We start from the raw sequence: 22145 nt of genomic DNA on the forward strand, positions 1-22145 counted from the left end.
CAGTTCAGAGGAGGGCCGCTGGATTTGTTGCAAGTATTACGGAGATGCTTTGGGAATTAAAATGGGAATCCATGAAGCTGGTTGTTCCAACAGTGCCCCTGGAAGGAGGTGTGCTCCGGAATGCTTGTGGCAGCCTTGGACACCAGCACATTAATTGCAGACAACACAGCCAATGGGCTGACATTCATCCACGTCTTCCCCCATGCAAAAGTACCATTAGGCCACAGAAAGGCAAGGATGGGGTGCTGACGAGTGTGCAGGACAGAAAGAGAGACACCAATGCGAGCTAGCCACTGTTACTCAATGGTTGTCTGCACCATTCTGCAATCTCATCAGCCGCAGCCCACATGGGTTGAGCACAACGTACGCTCCCCACCATCACATATGCAATGGACAGTCACCATTCATTCTCTACATTTCTCACGCCTGCGAATTAAACGGCAAGAGACAAGAGAGCATTTGCACGCTCAGCAGGACACACATGCATTGTCTTCTGTGCCCACAAATCTGTACTTTGTGCTCAATTACTGAGGAGTGTATACCCTCGAATTCAGTGCTTGAGTCATTCACTATGGTCACATGACTGTCCACAGGGACAATTACAGTGTAATTATTATAACTTTTCAGTGTATGGATATTGCTAGAATAAATGTGTTGTGTGTAACCACATGTATTTAATTACTGTCACATGTGCCTACAGCTTGGGCTTACTAAGTGGGTGTGGCAATCAGCCGGCCCACAGTACGACAGGTTTGAAAGTGGCAAAGAATCACACATTGTTCACTTCAGTGGTGACCCTGATGTGACTGTTTGTACGCAAAAACATGTTGTGATGGACTCGATAGGCGTGAATTACCAGGAATCGCAAACAGACTCACTTTCGAACATTTCTGTGCTTGCCCATAGTCTCATGTAAACAATATTTGGACCTCAAATGTTTATTCTTTTTGTGTGTGTTTTCTTTGCACGTGTTTCATACTTTTAGCATGTCCCCTTTCATGTGAGAACTTAGTGCAGTCATACAATGGCGACTGTGGAGGATCTCCAAAGGCAACTAGAAGAGGTGTTGGTACATAATAGGTTGTTGGAAAGTGAGCTGCTGGCATAGCTCATGTGTGCAGACTCTGTCCACCCAGAGCCTGCCCATGATAATTCGTACGCACTGAACAGTGCCACACTGCCGCCCTCTACCAATGAACAGTGCCACAATGCCGCCTTCTACTAATGAACAGTGCCACACTGCCGTCCTCCACCACTGCTGGAGCAGCGACCAGTGCTGGATGTCTGTTGGTTAGACTGCCCCCTATTTGGATCCACGACCCATTCATTCACATGGTTTAGCCAAGTGGAGGCAGTTTTTCCAAGTAACAATATCACATGCAACCTCGTGAAATTTTGACACATAGTGAGCCAACTGGACCAGAATCATGCAGCCAAGGTATGGGACATAATAACTGCTCTGCTGACACAGTCCTCCTACAAGTGGCTTAAGGATGAGTTGATATGCTGGATTTCATTGTCTGATGGTCAACGAGTACAGCAACTGCAGTGCTAACAAGAATGCAGCTACCCGAGGCTTTAGCAGTTCCTGCGTCATCTACGGAGCCTCAAACAGTCCGACACGGTTCTGGATTCACTGTTGCATCCTATCCAGTTGTGTAGCCTGCCCCCCCCCCCCCTCCCACCCATGTGCAAGCAGTGCAGGGTGATGTGCAGCTAGATGACATAGTGGACCTGGCAGACAGGGTGCCTGACACATTGGCAACTGCACCAAGCACGGTACCTGCAGCCACCTACAAGCCCTTACCCCCACCAGCCACCTTCACTCTAGGGTGACACGTGCCTCCCCCAGCCCGGGCAATGGACACAGTCCTTCAGTACCTCGTGCAGAACTTGGCTACCCAGATGGCAGAACTCAGCACACAGGTCGATGGTTGAAGCACTCACAGCAAGAAGGCAGCAGGTGTCGCAGCAGCGGCAGAGCTCGTATGGCCAACACCACAGCACGAGCCACTTTAATGGTAGCCCTCTGACGTCAGAGCAGACTCCAGATGGCATCTGCTGGTATCACACCCATTTTGGCAGCAAAGCGAACAAGTGCTGTGCTCCTTGTTTGCAGCCAAACAAGCAGCTTTTCCTGGATGATGTCTTGCAATGGTTAAAAGACACTTGAACTCCACTGCAGTCACCTAACAACTGTTTTCCAGTGCCTCAGTGAAGCTGGCGTAGTGATCAATCCATTGAAACGTGTATTCTGGGTCAGAGATAATGAGTTTCTCAGTACAATCACCCCTACTGGATCCACAACTCTACCAGACAAAGAGCAAGTGATCCTGAACATGCCATGCCCAGAAACACACAGAGTCCTTCACTGTCAGCTCAGGATGGTCACCTTGTACCAGTGCCATCTGTGTAACACTTCTGTGGTGCTCAAACCCCTGACTGCTGCATAATGTGGCCCCACAGCAAAAGGAAGGGCTCCTGTTACCTGCATTTACATGAAATGGAGTAAAGTTTTATTGCGTCTAAACAGTGCCTCACTGAAGCGGCACTGTTCGCTCACCCAATACATGATGTGGAGTTAGCTGTTGATGTGGATACCAGCCAGACTGTTATTGGTGCAGTGCTTTAACAACATGTTGGCGGCAGCTGGCAGCCACTAGACTTCTTCTCACGGAAGTTGTTGGCAGCTCTCCTGGAGTGCATATGACTGTAAACTGCTCACCACGTATCAGGCAGTGAAACACTTCTGCTCATTGGCAGAAGCCCATCCATCATTATCTTCACCAACCATACACCTGTAACATAGGATTTCTGGGCCATCAACACCAACTGTTCATCATGCCAACTACAGTAGTTGCAGTATGTGTCCCAGTTCACAATGGACATTCAACACATTTCCAGGATGGACAACATCGTCGTCGATTGCTTGTCCTGCAATTGTGTAGTCATCTCCAACCCGGTGAACTTTGAAGAGGTTGTACAAGAACAGAAGGGCGATGGAGAACTGGAAAGCTTCAGAAAGGATCCCTCCAGCGGCCTACATCTAGAACTGGTGCCCACCCATGTTATGACAGCATGCACTGCACATTTCTCCTGACAAAATTCCGGCACAGCACTTTCAACTCTGCCCACGTCCCAGTTCTAACACTATGGTGACACTCATGCCCACTGTCCAGAGACAACACCATAGTGGACATCGTCACTGAGGTGGTCATTGACACCTGGGTGGCACAATTTGGGCCCCATCATATGCCGAAAGTGTCTCCAATGTGCCATGACTCCACCTGGATGGAAGCACTGCCACCCGTACTCCTTGGCCTGCGAGTGACACCAAAGGAAGAGATCAGAGTCTCACCTACAGACATCATCTACTGTCAGTCTGTAGGTACATGGTGAAAGGCCCTCTCCCCACCCCCCTGGATATGGTAAAGTTAAAATTTATTTTTAAAAAAAATGAAACAACAATAATGTCAGAAGTAAGAACTGACCTTAAGTTTCTGCAAAGACATTAGTAATTAATGCACAGTAAGGCGCAGACAAATGAACAAAAAATTTCATTCACTTTTCTTTGTACATGATTTTGTTTCACTTTCTTCTACGTAGAAGGATGGTTAAGATGTGTTGCACAAAGTAACACGTGCTACGAGTATTTTGTATTATATGTCATTCCAAATAAAAGAAGACTTAATAGCAGTACTGAGTACTTTTATTGAAGTGAAGCGGAGCCAAGTTGGGAGAATTGCCTTAATCTTGAAAGGCACTAGTGTCCTTGGAGTCGGCTGTCGGCATCTACAACTGAAATGTAAGGGAGGAAGTCCACAGTCCTATTTCATAAGGTGACAAATATAATTAAAATATATATATAGTGATGGACACAAACACACACATAAAAAAAGAAGTGATGCAAGGTAAATGGAAATGTCGTGTGGCTAGGGCCTCCCGTCGGGTAGACCGTTCACCTGGTGCAGGTCTTTCGATTGGACGCCACTTCGGCGACCTGCGCGTCGATGGGGATGAAATGATAAAGTGAATGAAGAATAGCACAATTTCGTACGCACAGAACACTTACTAAAATGCAATTGTAGTATCCTTAAATTTTTTCCATTTTAATTATATCATCATTAATTTATTATTATCATTATTATTATTATTATTATTATTATACAACTGTTGGTGACCTAAGTGCCACAACTTCAGGGCACCAGTTGTAAGTAGGGTTTGTTAACTACTGTTATAGTAAGAAATTTCTATGACATGGTTATTAGTCATAAAAACTAATTGTCCATATTTTCTGTTTACATGAATCACAATAGGGAGCAAGTAAAGCAAAAAGGAAAAAAAATTGTGGAGAAAATTTTGGAAAGAAATAAGAATTGGAACCAGGTTACACAAAATTTTCCATAGTAAGCTGTTTTGTTCAGTGCAGCAAAGGGAGGATGGCTATGCAAGTTGCTTGCACGGATAAGCTTGGTAGCACCTCTTTTGATGTAGACAGAAATCTTTTCCTCATTATTCCCTCCCTTGAATTTTATTGTGGAAAATTTACAGGAATTTTTTGCGACACAATAGTTTGCGTATCATAGCAGTTGCGGTAGGGCCACCTGTGTAATGTTAAGCGTTTTCGTGGACTTACTTGTTGAAGAAAGCTGGTTCTGCTTCCTTGCAGCGCCTATGTCTTCTACTAGCACCGGACACTTCTCCGAAGATTTCACTGCTAGGAAGGGGAAATTTTCACTCTCTCGCTCTCTCTCTTCTTATTTAAAAAATACGCTACTCTTGTAATATCATTCAATGCACCAGAACATATTTATTTCCACTTTGTACAAAAAAACAACTAAACTTTATGACGTAAGCCCACACATTACCGGGCACCCAAAATCAGTTAATTACACATTTTTGAACACAGTTAATACATAAGCTTTTATAGTGGCTGACTATCCACGTCCAGTCCATGTACTCTCAACAGCAGTTCAACGTCTAATGAACAGTCACTACCTCGAGTCACTCCATTTGTTTTTCAACAATACAAAGCTACATTACTCTTTGCAGCCGGCCACAGATCTTCCGGGCCGTATTTGATTATTCTTGGCAGGTCGCGCTGAACACTTGCCAGCGCCGAAGAATTATCTCCCTTCCAGTTTTGCCTGCACAAACAATAAATGGGTGCAGTATCCCATGCTCATCCTTACGTCCTGCTTTAAAATAACGCGTGTTCGAAACGGATGAATCACAAGTGTCTCCAGACTTTTGTAAAATTCTGGGAGCACTACACAGTCATAAAACAGGCTTTGACATCACGTAAATTACAATTATCAAGTGTAATAATTAGCATACACAATTTTACCACTTATTATGAAATTTTTATTTTTGCACATTCATACAACATGGCAGAAAAATATATGTCCACTGCAATAGCAAAAATGCAATCAGCCAAGATGGCATAGAACTGCGCAATCGAACAATTGAAGTTCAGGTGCTGTGCATGCTGACCACAGAAAGTGTAAGTAGGTCAGAGATGAGTGTCACAGGTGTCACCAATGATAGCGACATTCCACAGCACAATAACCTTGACGACACAATGTTTACAATTGTCAAGACAATGTCGTGCATCTCCCAGAGCAACATACTGCTCATGTATGAAACAATGGAGAGCAATACAAATATGAATCTTGACAACACGTTACATTATGAGGAAATATACGAGATGTATAAGCTAAGAAGAAACGATAAAATACCGTAGGAAATGTCAAATAATTCTCTTTGCAGGGTAAATGATCATAAAGGGTATCAGAATAAATGAATGTGTATGAATTTTAAAAAAGTTGGAAATATCTGCGGGCGTGTGTAATGAGCAAATGTATCAGTGGCCACCGAGCTACATAATGCAAATAGTTTTAAGTTAGTTTTAAATTTTTTTCTTCCAGTTATCAGTGTATCATCACAGTGCAAAAGAAGATAATTACATCAAGAGCAGCAGGTACCAAATGAATAAACACGCCACACCTCGAGTAAACAATTTAGTTCTAAGGATATTTATAAAAAGGTCAGAAGGCAATGAAAAATAAAAATATGCATTGTTGCAGTATAGCTCCATGACATTTACCAATACCTATTCACTGCAAAATATGCATAAACATTTAAGCATGTGATTTTACAAAAACCAATAAATTTTAATCATGTCACATGAGAGCATAAATAATGACATTTCCAAGTATTCGAGAAAGATAAGTCTATGATGGGTGAATCTTCTTCATAATTAACACTAAGCTACACATGAACTGAAGTAAGCACCACTAGTGCAAGGAGAAACAACATGATAGTACACGAATCATTAGTCACTACACATCATTTCCATGAAATAAAGAGTTCCTTGGCAACTAGTCCATGATTGTACAAGTAACATTTCCTCATAAATCCCTGAACCAGTTGATGAGTATTTCCTTTCTTCCTTCCCAAACAAAGGAGGCAGTACTAAGTGTAGTTAGGTCAACAAAGCGTAATGTTTTAGTCCTATTTTGGATGTTTTTCTCCCTCCTACCTAAGGAAGAAATGAGTGCCCATAAGTGATAAAAGCCTATCTATAAAATGAAGTACAAATGTATCATATGCTTGTATTTTCCCATAATAATGTATTACATAATTAATCTGTATATGTGATGTGTATGAAGCTAAGTTTAAACTAACTAACAAACTGTAGTAAAAGAACGTAGTTAATGAAAAATTTATGACATTTTAAAAGTTTAGAAATTTACATTCGTAATGTAAGCGATGGATGGAATGTCAGCCATAGGTATAAGCTATCATGTTCTGTATTGTTGTAACTCAATACTTGTATGAATTTTCATTGGAAACCAAACTACATGCAAAGGAGTGAACTTTAAAGACAAGCAATATATAAAATGTCTCTTTGTGTCTGTGTTTCTTTCAACAAAGTGGATGGTGAAGTGTGGTGACATTAACATACGTATGCAACAAAGTAATCTCCAAGTATTGTGTCTCACAACATCTGATACATTAATAAGTGAACCATAATTGTTCAAGCCAGTACTTAGCTAGTCGACAGATGCTGTTGGCCAAGGTTTTCTCTGCTGAAAATGTGAATACGACAGGTAATAATGACACCCAGGCCACAAGAATGGAGATCTTCTGCCACAGCGTCAGATTTTCAACAATAAGCATACAAACACTGCACCCAGAAAGAAGAGAAACACCACGGGAATTCTTTAATATGTAATACTCAGGTGTAAGTGTGACACTCAGTGTAAAATTAACACTAACAAAATGAGTGCACACACTTGCGACGGTAGCAACTAGCATATTTATCGTTAGTGGCTCGTGCTTAGCCGCCAAACCTACTAGTGCACAAGCGCAAAACCTGACAGCAAGGCCAAAGCAAACTGAACATTAACGTCAGGGTGCTAAATTAAAATATGTAATGAACTATCAAATTATGTATATAATCTTTCAATTTCTTGTAGAACTTTAACATACTTAGGATAAGCTGGCACATCAGTTCCATTAAATAAAAGAGAAGCCGACAAATGAAAGGCACAGACCTCTATTGGCAAATGTAAATATAAATATGTACATGCAAAAATACTGTACGTCTCCATACCATCTCAACATACAGAGTGGGGTCAATTGTGTAGGTACATGGTGTAAGATCCCCCTCCCAGATATGGTAAAATTAAAATTAATTCAAGGGGGAAAAACAGAGAGAGAGAGAGAAACAGTGATAACAACAGAAGTAAGGACTGACCATAAGCATTGGCAAAGATATTAATTATGAATGTGCAATAGGGCACAGACAAATGAACAAAAATCTTCATTCACTTTTCTTTGTACATGATTTTGTTTCACTCTTTCATATGTAGAAGGTTGGTTAAGATGTATTGTTCAAAGTATGACATGCTATGAACATTTTGTATTGTATGTGATTCTGAATAAGAGAAGACTTAATAACAGTACTGAGTATTTTTATTGAAGTGAAGTGTAGCCAAGTTGGAAGAATTTCCTGAATCTTGAAAGGCACTGGTGTCCTTGGAGTCGGCTGCCTGCATCTACAATTGAAATGCAAGAGAGGAAGTTCACAGTCCTATTTCATAAGATTAACAGAAGTATCATAAGATTAACAGAAGTATCATAAGATTAACAGAAGTATAAGAACTTTCAAAAGATGACAAATATAATCGAAACATATATATAGTGATGGACACACACACACACACACACACACACACACAAACAAAGAAGCGATGCAAGGTAAAGTGAATGAAGAATAGCTCAATAGTACACACAGAACATTTAGTAATAATACAATTGTACTATCCTTTAGTTTTTTTCCATTTTAATTATATCATTATTTATTATTATTATTATGCAAGTCTCTCACCATCCCCAAAGTATTCATGGAGATAGTACTACTACCACCACACAATACCTCAGCCTCGCCACTTGCAGAACGCCTGCGCAGTCACGTGGCTGGCCTCTAACCACACCCATCGATGCAGCACTGTGCTGGCAAACCCTTTGTCCATGCAGACCTACAGCACTGCATGCAAGTGATGCTGTGCACTGATGTAGTACAGCCACCATTTCAGCTGCCATTCTCAGGACTGCACCCCATGGTAACGCTGTGGGAAGATGTCAGATACTGAGTATAGCGGTTGGCTAGCTAAAGTCTCGATCGACAGGGTCGAATTGGCGTATGGCTTGACAGAGCCCACTGCCACACACTTCTTTAATCCAGTGCAGGACTTGGTAACAGACGACACTCCTCGTGCAACCGACCAGGCACAGCCTGCCCCAGCAGTTGATGGCGACACTCTAACGGTTTGGACAACTTAAAGTGGTGGGGTATGTGTGTAAACTCCCACTTCCTTAATGATACGACTTACTTGAGATGGTCAGCCGACTTTCCTTCCTGGTGAGCTTGCTGCTGAAACCTCCTTTTCTCTTCATCTCTGAAGTATATTTGCAAGGAACAGGAATTCCTCAAGACTCTTTCTACTTATAAAAATAAGCAGACATAAGCAGTTTCTTTTGCTTCACTTAACAACTTATATTTAAACATCAAACTTTTACAAATCTCGTTCTCCACATAAACAAACACTGTCAAGTAAGTCTCCTCGCATCTCCAAAGGTTAGAAACAAAGTTCACTGATACATAAGAGAAAGTTGGCTTAAAAACGAAGTCCATTATCATCCTGAATCTGAATACATGTCTTATCCTCTCCGAGTCCAAGATGAGCATCCATTTAACAGCATTTCAACTGTTCTCCCCCCCCACTACAACAGCAGAAGTTATAAAACAGCACATAATACATAAACACTCCCTGTTCTTTCATTACGGCTTTCATAGTGCGACCGGCAAACACTTGTTGGTGCGATTCGATCGCCGGGTCTACGGTCATCTCACGATAAGTTTCAAGCCTGCGCACACAGACAGGTGATGTGCAGTAAATAGGGTTCCTTTCTCCCACTCACAACTAAAACATCTGGTGTTTGAGACAGTGGAAGGCAGAGTGGTTCTAGAATTTACACAGAAATTCTCGGAAGCACTACATATTCCCCCCCCCCAAGATTGAACACGCGATATTTTATACACAGTTATTATGTACATTGATACCACATATAATAACAATTCACATTTCACCAGTATACATTCCACATCTTTTAATAACCAAGAATAACCTTTTATTTACTATTTAGCTATTCTTTTTTCCTTCACTTTACTTTGATAATAAAACGTGAGCATTACACTTAATGTTGGTGTAAGCTCTTTTAATATCTAGGAATCATAAAGACTATTTTTTTTTTCTGCTATCTTTCCAATCACAACTTTCAGGTGTTTTATGACATATGAACAATCTATCTCCGGTTCTCAACTTTTTGTACTACCTTTTTTAAGTTTGTACTGTTTTCAATATTTTATGTAATTTGGAGGAACTCTGGGTACCATGAAAGTGTTCCTTTGTACACTTGTAAACGTACATAAAATGTAATAATACTTGTTGTGTATAGAATTCAAACTTACCAGTATAATCCCCATAAAATGTGTGACTTCTGTCATGATACTGTCCTTTTCCCCTAGGATCGGTTCCTATACCTTGCCTGTGGGCTGACTGTATGAGTGCACTTCCTCTTTCCATTCTGGTAGGTATGCCCCTTTATACAACATCCCCATTCATCAGGCTACAGGTTGTCCTATCTCCATGTAGGTACACCTGCCCTTTATATTCAGTAAATGCCGGGTATGCACCCCTGAGTGTAGTTTGAGTGTAGTTTCAGCTCTCTGAGACTGCAGACGTGTGTGCAGGTTGCGTTTGCATAAGTGTGTGTGTGTGTGTGTGTGTGTGTGTGTGTGTGTGTGTTTGTGTGTGTTTACTTCTGACAAAGGCCTTAATGGCCGAGCTATGAGTGTGTGAATCTTTTTATTGTGCCTATCGCGACTCAGCATCTCCACTATATGGTGAGTAGCAAGTTTCCTTCTCTGGTACTGTTATACTATAATTACATATTTTCTGGTAAAAATCTATTCTACACTTCGCATTTATTTTTCTTAATACATCATCAACTCCCTAGAGTCCTCCTCTACTCATCAACTCCTACACCTGTATTAGATACCACATCTGGATGTACTATTCAGTAGATAAAATGTTTACTTATGCTATACGAGTCCCACTATCCTACAATTCATCAGAATATTTGTTAGGCTGACATTCCTTAATGACTAGCACAACTACCTCCTCTTTGGCTTATGTTCTCTTTCATTATTCATGCCTCCTTCTTATGTGTACTCGGAAATTTGGAAATTGTCACAGTTTTTTATACTGCATGTGTGTGTGTGTGTGGGGGGGGGGGGGGGGGGGGGGGGCGCGCATATTACGGTTATACATTGTCTACATCACCTACCACATCTGGCGGTCCTCACATCGCATCAGGTTTCTAATCTGTAATTTGTTTGTGTTTAAATGTCTTCTTGTGTGTATGCAGATGGGTGTTTGTGTAGTCTGATTCTTCAGCCTTCTTATCTGAAGATAAGATGTAGGTTATTGGAAACGAGGAAGGACTTCTGCAATAGAAGTAGATGAATATGGAAAGAGGGAAAAATAGATTGGTCCTCAAATGAGAAGTAAGAAAGGAAATAAGTAGAAATGGTTGCTAAGACTGAAGAAGGGAAAGAAGATAGCCCCAAAAAGAGGAAACCCTTCCCACGCCTCTTCTCCAGGATCCCTACCTCACAGGTACTTGAGTGAGAAGCTGGAGGAGGTTTGGTGTTAAATCGTCTCCTACAGAATGGACATTCCCACCTTCACCCTTGAGGTCGCTGAAGGAAATCTTAGCAACCCTATGGAAATGGCAAATGGTGAAGAATCAGGCACACTTGTTTGTGAGGGTTGTCTGAAAGGTGTGGTGTGTGTCTCATGTTAGTCATGATTTGTGTGTTTTCATAAACCATTCTTTTATACACAATACCCACCCCTTTCAAAACTGATACAAACCCTCCCATCTTCATCACATCTCGTAAAAGGTACAAAAAATTCTATACAAAGTGGAAAATCTATATACTACATTATCACAGTTGTTTAATTAGTCATCCCATATTATATGTTCTGCTAACTTAATATTTCCTTCAGTTCACTAAGAAAAATATGTGTCAAGAAATATAAACTGGAACTCTGGCCCGATTATGGCGGTACATCTTATTGTGAGTGTGTGTGTGTGTGTGTGTGTGTGTGTGTGTGTGTGTGTGTGTGTGTGTGAGGGGGGGTGGGTTTGTGGGGGGGGGGCATTTGTGGGGGGTGGGGGCATTTGTGGGGGGTGGGGGCGTTTGTGGGGGGTTGAAGGGACCAGACTACAAAGGCCATCGGACCCTTGTTCCATGGCCACAAAATTGTACAAGGAATAAAAAAAACAAGCAACGGAGATGACAAGGGACAACACAGAACAAGAAGGACACAGACAAAGACCAGACAAAATGAATTAAAAGCACACAGAGTGTGACAGTGGTCGGCCAACCATGGAAACAAAAATGGAAAAGCCAACCACCAAGAAATACGCTAAAAACCCCAATCTAAAACCGTAGGCCAAAGGCCGGACTCAACGCAAGAAAAGGGACAAACACTTAGATTGAGCAATAAAAGCCCCCTGCACGAATAAAATTCAAAACTAAGTCTGCCATTGCACCGTCATCTGATAAAAGTGCAGAGAGAGTATCAGGCTGCGCAAACGTCAGCATCAGCGGAGTTAAAAACGGACAGTCCAACAATATGCGGACCACCGTCAATGTCGAACCACATCGACAGAGAGGTGGGTCCTCGCAGCGCAATAAATATCCATGTGTCAGCCAACTATGGCCGATGCAAAGGCGGCAGAGGACCACAGAGTGCCTGCGAGAAGCCTGCAAAAAAGACTTCTACTTAGTTGTGCTCTCCTTGATGGCGCAGAGTTTATTGGGTGTAACTAAGCTGAGTCATTCAGCATCCCAAATCCAGAGAAATTTGTGGCGTAACACTGATCAGAGGTCGCGTTTGGGTATTCCAATCTCCAGAAGCGGCATACGAGTGGCCTGTTTGGCCAGCCTCTCAACGAGCTCATTTACCTGGATTCCAACATGCCCTGGGATCCATACAAAGACCACTGATCGACCAGATCGTTCGAGGGCATAAACACACTCCTCGATAGTTGCTACCAGAGGATGGCATGGGTAGCACTGATCAATGGCCTGTAAACAACTCAGCGAATCACTTCAGACCAGGTAGGACACACCAGAGCAGGAACGAATATGCTCAAGGGCACGAGAGATGGACACCAGCTCAGCAGTGAAGACACTGCAGCCATCCGGCAAGGAGCACTGTTCGATATGCGCCGAGTGAGAACAGGCAAAGCATACGCATCCATCAACCAGTGAACCGTCGGTATAGATGACTTCAGAACCCTGGGATTCGTCAAGGATTGATAAGAAGTGACTGCAGAATTTCTCAGGAGGAACGGAGTCCTTATGAAAATGCGGATAGGTCCAGCTGTAGTTGCGGCCGAGGCATACACCACAAAGGCATATGTGTATGGACCCGCACGAGACGCTGTGCAGGAAAGGACTCGAGTTCAAACAATAGGGAACGGACACGTACAACGATTGTTACCGCTGACTGAGGCCGCCGTTTCGGGAGATGAACCACTGTGTTCGGGAACAAAAGATGGTAATTCAGATGCTGAAGCAAGCTATAGATGTGCGCTGCATAGTGGGCGAGCAGTTGGTGGCGCCTGATGTGTAATGGAGGGACTCCAGCCTCCACTAGTAGACTGGCCATTGGACTCGTTCGAAAAGTGCCCGTCGCTAGACAGACCCCACAGTGGTGCACAGGATCGCAACTTCAATACTGAGGACACTGACGAACCATACACTACACTCCCATAGTCAAGTTGTGACTGAACTAGGGCTTTGTAGAACCGTAGCAACGCAGAGTAATCTGCCCCCCAAGTGGTGTTGCTCAGGCAGTGAAGGGCATTAAGATGCCGCCAGCACTTTTGTTTAAGCTGACAAATGTGGGGGAGCCATGTTAGCCGGGCGTCAAAACCAGTCCTAAAATGCGATACGTTTCGACTACCCACAGTGGATGGCCTTCAAGAAAAAGTGCAGGGTCAGGACGGACTGTCCATCGCCGAGAGATGCGCAAAATGCAGGTCTTGTCGGCAGAGAAGTGAAACCCGTGGGCGAGAGCCCGTGACTGCGCATTCTGAATGGCTCCCTGTAGTCGGCGTTCAGCAACAGCAATGGTTGAGGAACTGAAGTAAAGGCAGAAATCGTCAGCATATAAGGAGGGCGACACTGACGCCATTACAGCTGCTGCTAGGCCATTTATAGTGACTAAAAATAGTGGAACGCTCAATATAGAGCCCTGCAGAACCCCATTCTCTTGGATACGGGAGGAGCTAAAGGAGCCTCGGACTTGAACACGGAAGGTACGGAGGGAGAGGAAGTTCCGAATAAAAATTGGGAGCGAGCCACGAAGGTCCCACTCGTGCAGTGTGGCAAGAATGTGGTAGCACCAGGTCGTGTCGTAGGCCCTCCGTAAATAAAAAAAGGCAGCTACCGGATGTTGGTGCCTGGAAAAATCTGTTCGGATGGCAGACTCAAGGCACACCAAATTATCTATCATTGAGTGGCCTCAGCGGAAACCACCCTGAGATGGAGCCGGAAGGCCCCGAGACTCCAGGAGCCAACACAACCTCCGGCTCACCATCCATTCGAGTAATTTGCAGAGAACGTTGGTGAGGCTAATGGGGCGGTAGCTGTCCAATGCTGCAGGGTTCTTCCCAGGTTTCGACACTGGTACGATGACACTGTCTTACCACTGGGACAGGAACACTCCCTCACACCAGGTGTGATTTAAGATAGACAGAATCTGACACAGTGAGGCCACAGACAGATGTTTGAGAAATTGGAAGTGAATTCTGTCAGGGCCTGGAGATGTGTCAGGACATTGCAAGGGCACTGAGGAATTCCCACATCAGTAAAAGGAGCATTGAACAGCTCAAGGCGGCGCAATGTAAGAGACAAATGCTGTCGTTCTGCCTGCTCTTTCAAGGAGCGAAAAGCCGGGTGATAATTTGCAGATGCAGAACTCCGAGCAAAATGCTCAGCGATTCCGCTGAGTTGGTGCACACTGCCCCATTGACTGAAATCCCAGGCACCCCCAGCGGTGTCGGGTAACCGTAACGGTGGCGAATCTGACTCCACACCTGGGAGGCAGCTGTACAAGAACCAATGGAGGCAAAATATCTTTCCCAGCACTCTTGCTTCCGTCTTTGTATTAGGTGGTGGGCACAGGCAAGGAGCCACTTAAAAAGAATGAGAGTCACCAACGATGGATGCCGCTTATGTCGCTGGAGGGTCCGCCTACGCTCTTCGATGGCCTCAGCGATTTCTAGCGACCACCAAGGCACAGTTTTATGCCGAAGGCACCCGGAAGAAAGAGGAACAGAGCATTCTGCAGCTGATACAATCGACGCAGTGAGCTCGACCACCACATTAATAGCACCATGAGCAGGAGTGTCAACAGTGACAGCAGATGCGAAAGCCAGCCAACTGGCCCAATTAAGGGTCCATCCAGCAGTGTGACACTGAGGTGACACAAAGATCGGAAAGTGGTCACTACCTTACAAGTCGTCATGAACCCTCCAATGGACGGATGGTGAAAGTCCTGGGCTGCAAAGCGAAAGGTCAATGGCCGAATAAGTGCCATGAACCAAGTGTGTGGGGTGTCCTGTACTTAAGAGGCAGAGGTCGAGCTGAGAGAGAAGATTCTCAACATCTCGACCCTGGCCAGTAATCACGGCGCCACCGCACTAGGGGTTATGGGCGTTGAAGTCCCCCCAAAAGTACCAATGGTGGAGGGAGATGGGAAATCAAAGAAACCAATTAATTAAGAGGTACTTCACCATCCAGAGGAAGGTAGACATTGCAGATGGTAATAGCCAAGGTTTTCCTTATCCTCACAGCAACAGCCTCTAAAGCTGTATGAAGAGGCACTGATTCAAAGTAAACAGAGGTAAGGACATACAGACATACACCACCTGATGCCCTGTTACAGTCAGTGCAAATTTTTATAAAACCCCTGATAGCCACGAACCGCATTGCTGGGAACCAGGTTTCTGGGAAGGCAATACAGAGAGCAGGTGTTGAGCTCAAAATCTGTCTGAGTTTGCCAAATGGTGGAAAAAACTGCCGCAATTCCACTGGAGGATGACGCCATGATTACGCTGGAAAGACCATGAAGCGCTCAAGGAGTCAGGTTGCGACTCAGGGTCACCTGCTGCCACCAATTGGGTACCTGTGCGAGTGACATTCATTGCATCTGAGGATCGGGCAAAATCTAGGTACGCACTGGACACCAGAATCGCCACCTCATCCTCAGACGCAGAGCTTGTAGGGAGCGGTGGTATGGGTGCCACCACAAGGTCAGGATTCGTGGGTGCCTTCCTCTTTTTTGGTTTCTCCACACTGGTCCTCCGGTGGTTCCAGCTGGGAGGGCTTCACTGGGTCAGTCTCAGGGACTGAGGAGGACTGTGAAGTCCTACGACCAGCCACCTGTGGTCGCTTCAGCCACTGGCGGGTGCCCACTTTTCCACTAGTTAGAACCTGGGAAGGGAGAGACCCAAGGGAACCCTTAGTGCTGTGAGGAGCCGAAGAAGACGTACACTTCTCCGGCTGAGATGTGGCGGCCCCACCACAACGGACTGGCTACCGTGCTGGATATTAGGTGCAAGGAAGTCCACGGGTGTCGTCTCCACAGAAAGTGACACTTCACAGTGCGTGCCAGAAATCGCACCCAGGAATGTATCCATGCCCAAGGGATGGAGAACGAGCGGGACTGCAATGCAACAGCGAGTAAGCAGGCTAAAGTTCTCAATGCATGACGGACACAATACACCATGTAAGGCGCCCTTCACCAACTGGCTCGCTCTTTGGAAAGATTTTGAAATGTGGAAGTCAAACCTTACAGGGGACCATCACATAAAGGCCAAAAGGGGTGAGACTCCTTTTAATCACCTCTTACGGCGGGCGGGAATACCGCGGGCCTATTCTAACCCCCGGACCCACAGGGGGTCGTACATCTGTCAAAGAGTAACACAGGTGTCCTAAGGCCAGCTCAGCGAGGACAGAAATCTCACATAGAGCAAAAGGGCAAAAGCTGGCTTGACTGTATTACATTCAGTATGAGAATAGTATTCCCACGACTTCAGAAATTACTTCACAAAGAAAGGGATCACCAGGCAGCCTTCACGAAACCCATTGTTGAGGTCATTGTAATATCACCTCATATCATCACGATATGCAAAATTGATGATGTTGGTTTCACCCAGACCTCTACACACAGGTTTGCAAAGAAACTGGTGAAGATATTACATACTAAGATCATCCCATACAAAAATATGGCCTAGCTACATGTGGAGACCACACCGGTTGAAACTGATGTCCAGGCAAAAATATGACCCAATCATACATGGAGACCGCACCGGTCAAAACTGAGGGAGATGAGAGCTGACCAGGCGCTTCTAATATATCTTGTCCCAACACTGTGCCAAATGACGGAGATCGGAGACAACATGTGTGCTAGGTGTGACTGCACAGTGCAGATTTCTACTTCCTGCATGCTCTTGCAGGGTACATAAGAGTAGTACCAGAAGCACTTATGCAGACACTTCTTTAGTTCCACAAGAGACTATATAGGGAGTTAGAGGTGGTTAGAAGTCTAACTGACTGGAACAAGGAAATCTCTTACCAGGAGCAATCTTGGATGACATAATCACACATTCTCACTGGTATGGTTGTTTTCAGTACCTTTAATTGGGGGATGATAGAATAGTTTAAGAATTTCAGGAAATTCAGTGCAGGAAAATTATTACAGAACAAACACTGAAAACAACTCGGGACCCAACGGTCATCACTCCCCCCATTAACTCAGATTGTTAACTTCCCTGGGGGATATATGACTCTGCCAGGATCCCACAGATCTGATATTAACTTCACTTGAGCAAGTGCAGACCAGTACTTCTCATTAAATTTTTTTAAAAGTCTCCCCACTACAAAACAATCACCACCTCACTAGACAATACCACATTAGGTGAATTTATTCTATATTCTACTCTATCCTGGATAAATTTGAATTCTTCCCACAAGTCATCTATAACCTTGCTGGTATCATTAAGATTGGAAGAAGCAATAGTCGAAACATTTCCAGAGGTTATTCTCTCAGCAACTTCTCATTCTATAATCCCTTCAAATTGTTCCTCCAAACTAATCCCTTCAAACTGTTCCTCCAAACTACTTATATTTACTGTATCAGAGTTAGCTACCCTCTGTTGTAAACTTCTTTCTACATTTTCTATTAGTGTATTAATGCCTGTAATTTACGATTGGATTGCTGGTATTAATTCACTATTCTTATCGACGCTCCCTTTTAAGGTATAGAGTCTCTGCTTTACAGCATCAAACTTAACATTACACATCTTTTTGAAAGATCCTAATTTTTCATTGATTTCTGATTCTACATTATTGCATCTGTCCTCAATCTCAAATTCTAACTTTTTAGATAACTCATGGAAATTATCATTCTGTTTACCACTAAGGTCAGTGAACATTTGATTTACACGAATGTGCAGGGAACTAATCAATTCATTCTTTAAATCTGTCTTAAAATTTCTACTTTAGTATTTAAAGCATCGAATTCAGTTTTCTAATCTCCCATGCCTTCACATAGATTACTAAATTCTTTACTTTGTGAATCTACCTTGGCACTTACAATCCTAAAGTTCCATTCTGAACATCCAATTTAGCATTTAAAGTTGTACTCTGAACATCTAATTTATCTTTAAAGTTGTACTCTGAGCATCCAATTTAGCATTTAACTGCAGACTCTGAGCATTTAAAGCTTCATTTAATTGAGCATTTACTGAGTCCAACTTAAGATTCTGAGCTTTGATTAGATTTACTATCTCAGACAAGTCAGGCCCTTCTTCAGTAATTCTCATAGCCGTGGCTGGTACTGACGTCTCTCCAACTTGTATACTGTCCAGGCTTCTATAGACTTTAGCTCTTGTGAGCATTTAAAACTAATTTCAATTATACCAATTACACAGTAAAAATTCACCCAACAGTATTTTGTAACACTTCTTACTAGAGTAATTAAATTTTTATTTCACGCTCACCCGGCATAAAATTCTCACTGCATAGGTGGGCGGATGTGGCGGCAGGTCAGCATCGGTAAACAGAAGCTGGTGTCTGCGGCATCAGATGTAGACTGGTTTCCCCGTCTGTGTCCCCGCGATGGAGTGAGAGCTGTATTCTCCCCACGACAGAACTTCTCAGTTGAATTGTTCTTGCTGTATCTCTTCTTAGTCTAATATGTCAGATCTTCTCTCCCTTCTTTAACATTATGACTATTCCTTTGTTGCATTCACAAATTATTTTCATTTGATTGCTGGGCTTAATCCAGTTTCTCGTAATGGTTCTCTTGTCTTGTTATACTTGGTTGCTATGGCAACACATATCATCTTCTTATCTCATTTTCGTCTCAAAATTCCTGTTTTCTTCTGTCCTTTCACACAGGTCGCCAAGTTCTAACGCTTTGGACGACAAAGTGGTCAGGTATATGTGTAAACTCCCACTTCCTTAATGATACGACTAACTTGAGATGGTCAGCCGACTTTCCTCGATGGTTAGCTTGCTGCTGCAACCTCCTTTTCTCTACGTCTTTGAAGTATACTTGCTAGGAACAGGAATTTCTCAAGGCTATTTCTACTTATAAAAATAAGCAGACATAAGCATTTTTTTTTTTTTTGCTTCACTAAACAACTTATATTTAAACATCAAACTTTTACAAATCTCATTCTCCACACAAACAAACACTGTCAAGTGAGTCTCCTCGCATCTCCAAAGGTTAGAAACAAAGTTCACTTACACATAAGAGAAAGTTGGCTTAAAAACCAAGTCCATTCTCATCCTGAATCTGAATACACATCTTATCCTCTCCAAGTCCAAGATGAGCGACAATTTAACAGTATTTCAACTGTTCTTCCTTTTTTTTCACTACAATAGTCAAAGTTATAAAACAGCACAGAATACATAAACACTCCTTGTTCTTTCACTATGGCTTCCATGGCACGACCGGCAAACACTTTTCGGTCCCATTCAATCACCACATCTACAGTCGTCTCACAATCAACTTCAAATCTGCACACACAGACAGGTGATGCGCAGTAAATTGGGTTGCTTTCTCCCACTCACAAGTAAAGTATCAGGTGTTCGAGACAGTGGAAGGCCAAGAGGTTCTAGAATTTACACAGAAATTCTCAAAGCACTACAACTCGTGTGCTGCTAGCATGCTTCAAATATTTGTGCTGCATCACAACGATGTCACATCACGTTGCAGACAGCGCTCCGCATGCCCACTGCCAGATGCCCGGCACTGAGATCCTTACTCCGGTGGGCCACCTCACCAGCTGACAAGAAATCTCCAGCTGAGCTTTGGACACTACTACCCATGTCACTGGCTGTTTGCCTGTCACAGCTTCTGGAATCGCCATTGTGTCTCCGCGTCTCCACTGTGTCGGGTGTCGAGGCAGGATCGACTCCTGCACTGGTTGCTGCATCGAGTGCCCATCGAGCTCCGGACACTGCTGCTGGATGTGTCCACCACAGCTCCGGAAGCCATGTTTGAGCAACAATGACACCACATTCAACTCTCCATAGTCTCTGCTGCAAGTGCTGGGACTGGATCAAGGGCCATGCCGTGCTTCTGCGCCAGGTTTGTCAAACAAAGCAAAGAACTACGATTTATGAACAGAGCATCTCTGCGAACGTTTTGTTTAGTTTTTTGTGCCCATGCTTAATGAGACCTTGTTTATTTACAAACAAACTCAGTGTCACAAACAGTGTGACTTCACCAATGCTTCATTTCTTTTCCTTTGTAGCAGTTAACCAGAGTTAGTTTGTGCGTCAGTGTTCTCCAAGCTGACTTCTGCACACTAGATCTGCTGCCACTCATCACTACAGAGCATTCCTTCACAGTGTCGCCAAGAACTGCTGTTCTAGTGGTCCGTGCAGGAAACTCCCCTGCATGTCCCATCAGCCATTTGTTATGTCACACACTGCCCCCTTCACACTCGCGTGACGTCATGCACCACTATTACTGTGCTTGCGCTAACATCAGCACAAAGCACAAACATACAATCAATTCCACAAGAAAGTGTATGCCATAATTTTAAATGTAACATCTGCAGTGACATCTCTGGTAGTGGTCTCGAAACTGTAATCAATGCACTTTTGCACAGTATATAGTTAAACAGTGTGAGAGTTGAATGTTTTGTTTTGTTGATTGCAATTTAAATTCAGTGCAAAATATTTAAATGCTTAAAAATGTGCAATATTTATCAGCAATGCACTCTGAGATCCATTAAGAAGCTTTTGATCAAAAAAATGTATACTGGGTGCTTCAAGAGGACAATGATCCAAAACTTCGCAGCCGTCTCTGTACAGTGTGGAAACAAGACAAAGTGGCCCACAATGGATTCGCCTGCGATGTCTCTGGATGCAAATCCAATCAAAAATGTTTGGTTGTATATTAAGAACAAGCTTAACGGAAAGACAATATATACTTTGAAGCAGCTGTCATGTAAAATTGGGACAATATGGACATTACTGAGGGAACATGCAGAAAATCTCATAAGAAGTATGCCAAAAAGGAGTCAAGCTATAATCAATAATGGCAGCGACTGCATTACTTATTAGGTAATTGTGTGATTAGTAATACAACTATTTTCATGTAAACATATATTTATAATAGTGTCTTTTATTTTATACAGATAATGGCATTCACTTTCTCGTGGAACTGACTGTATGCTGGCCACAAACAGGACATTTTCATCTCTTGCACCTACCAAGCTCTGTTCCTCAAGGCGGGGGGAGTGGGGGGGGGGGTCTGTGTGTCAGCCCTGGACAGCAGTACAGCAATTGCAGATGGCACAGTCAATGGGAACCAGCCAACATTCATCCACGCACCCCTGCACAGAAGTACCTTTAGGCCACAGTATGGCAACAACGCAGCGCCAACTGGTGCACAAGACACAAAGAGAGACATCACTGTTACTCAATGAAAGTCTGCACCGTTCGGCAATCTTGACAGCTACGGTCCACGTGTGTCGAGTACGACGTGTGCTCCCCATCGTTGTGTACACAAATTGGACAGCTGTCACTCGTTTGCTAAGTTTCTCACACCTGCGGATTAAACAGCATCTATGAGACAAGAGAACATTTGCGCGCTCAGCCAGACATGCATCCATGGTCATCTGCAGCCACAAGTCTGTACTGTGCACTCGATCACTGAGGAGTGTATATTCTTTGGCATTCGTGGTCGAGCCATTCGCCGCGTCACACGATCTCCCACGTGGACATTTCCAGTGTAATTATTATAACTTTTCAGTGTATGTATATTGTTGCGAATGAATGTGTTGTGCATAACCATATGTGTTTAATTACTGCCAACAGGTTGGACTTAGTGTGTGGGAGTGGCAGTAAGCCAGCCCACAGTAAGACAGGTTTCAAAATGGCAAAGAACCATGTGTTGCTCATTTCACAT

General features: G+C 43.5%; 1 protein-coding gene and 1 long non-coding RNA gene across 2 annotated transcripts in view; both read right to left on the reverse strand.

The window, feature by feature from the left end:
• LOC126419029 (DNA repair protein RAD51 homolog 4-like) overlaps positions 1 to 22145 on the reverse strand; it is a 205099-nt gene that overhangs the window by 62091 nt on the left and 120863 nt on the right. The window lies entirely within an intron of this gene.
• Positions 4791 to 22145, reverse strand: part of LOC126477634 (uncharacterized) — a 54393-nt gene continuing 37038 nt past the window's right edge. Inside the window, exon 2 of the long non-coding RNA XR_007587434.1 lies at positions 4791 to 8063. This is a non-coding gene — a long non-coding RNA (uncharacterized LOC126477634). The remainder of the gene's footprint in view (positions 8064 to 22145) is intronic.

Source organism: Schistocerca serialis, chromosome 1 (genome assembly GCF_023864345.2).
Source record: "Schistocerca serialis cubense isolate TAMUIC-IGC-003099 chromosome 1, iqSchSeri2.2, whole genome shotgun sequence".
NCBI lineage: Eukaryota > Metazoa > Arthropoda > Insecta > Orthoptera > Acrididae > Schistocerca > Schistocerca serialis.